At 43.4% G+C, this 1,294-nt stretch overlaps 1 pseudogene; it reads right to left on the reverse strand.

Annotated features, from left to right (window-relative positions):
• LOC112579346 lies at window positions 1-956 on the reverse strand (annotated as a pseudogene).
• Window positions 957-1,294: the final 338 nt, after the last annotated feature.

Consider the following 1,294-nt stretch of genomic DNA (forward strand, 5'->3'; position numbering starts at 1 on the left):
TTAGATGTCATTCTTTTTTCTTTGTTTCAGTTTTAATCTTTTCTTTACATGGTCATAGATCTGCTTAGTTCTGACTCCATATATGACAGGGTTGAGCACTGGCAGTACTATGACATAAAGATTGGCCAGGAGTATATGGATATAGCGGGGAACATTTTTTCCAAAGCGATGTGTCATGAAGGAAAAGAGAGCTGGTGTATAGAAAGCAAGAATCACAAAAACATGAGAACCACAGGTGCTAAGGGACTTGAGTCTGGCTTCATGGGAAGGAAGACGAAAAACAGCACGGAGTATCTGAACATAAGAAAGGGCAACGGCTATGATGTCAAACGCTAGATTACAAATTGCACATAAGCCATAAATAATATTGATCTTGATACTGGCACAAGATAGGCGAGCAAGACCCATGTGTTCACAATATGTATGAGGGATGACATAACTCCCACAGAATGGTAATCGCAAAATGAGAAATACAAACGGAATCACAAAAATAAATGCCCTCCCTAAAACAGCAAGGCCAATCTCAGAAACAACCCTGTTGGTGAGGATTCTGCTATATTGGAGGGGGTTGCAGATGGCTACATAGCGGTCATAAGCCACTGCCAAGAGGACTGCTGACTCCATAAGTGTGAAGCTGTGAATGAAAACATCTGGGAGAGACATGCTTCAAAGAGGATCTCCTTGAGACAAAACCAGAAGATCCCAAGCATCTTAGGGATGGTAGCTGTGGAGAGACCCAAGTCAATGGTAGCCAACATGGCCAGGAAGTAGAACATAGGCTGGTGTAGACTGCTCTCAGCCTGGATCACAAATAGGATAATGAAGTTCCCTATCAGTGCTGTCAGGTACACAGCACAAAAGGGGAAGCCAACCCAGATGTGGAGTGTTTCCAGTCCTGGGATTCCCAGCAACAAGAAGAAGGAAGGGTGAAACTGGGTATCATTGGGAAGGGACATCCTGCTGGACAATACATATGTCTTCAGAACTGTATACTCACACAGTCTAAAGGCCACCAGATAGTTTTCTGTAGCTTTGACGACCTAAAGGTAGTATAAGAATACTTCATTAGCTACCTTCTTTCATTATTACAGTCATCACCAACAGACAACCCTCATTTTGACCATTTAAAAATTCTGCAATCTCTAAATACAGTTATGCTATGCTAAGTCACTTCAGTCGTGTCTGACTCTGTGCGACTCCATAGACGGCAGTCCATCAGGCTCCCCTGTCCCTGGGATTCTCCAGACAAGAACACTGGAGTGGGTTGCCATTTCCTTCTCCAATGCATGAAAGT

This window comes from Bubalus bubalis, chromosome 16, assembly GCF_019923935.1.
Source record: "Bubalus bubalis isolate 160015118507 breed Murrah chromosome 16, NDDB_SH_1, whole genome shotgun sequence".
Taxonomy (NCBI): Eukaryota; Metazoa; Chordata; class Mammalia; order Artiodactyla; family Bovidae; genus Bubalus; species Bubalus bubalis.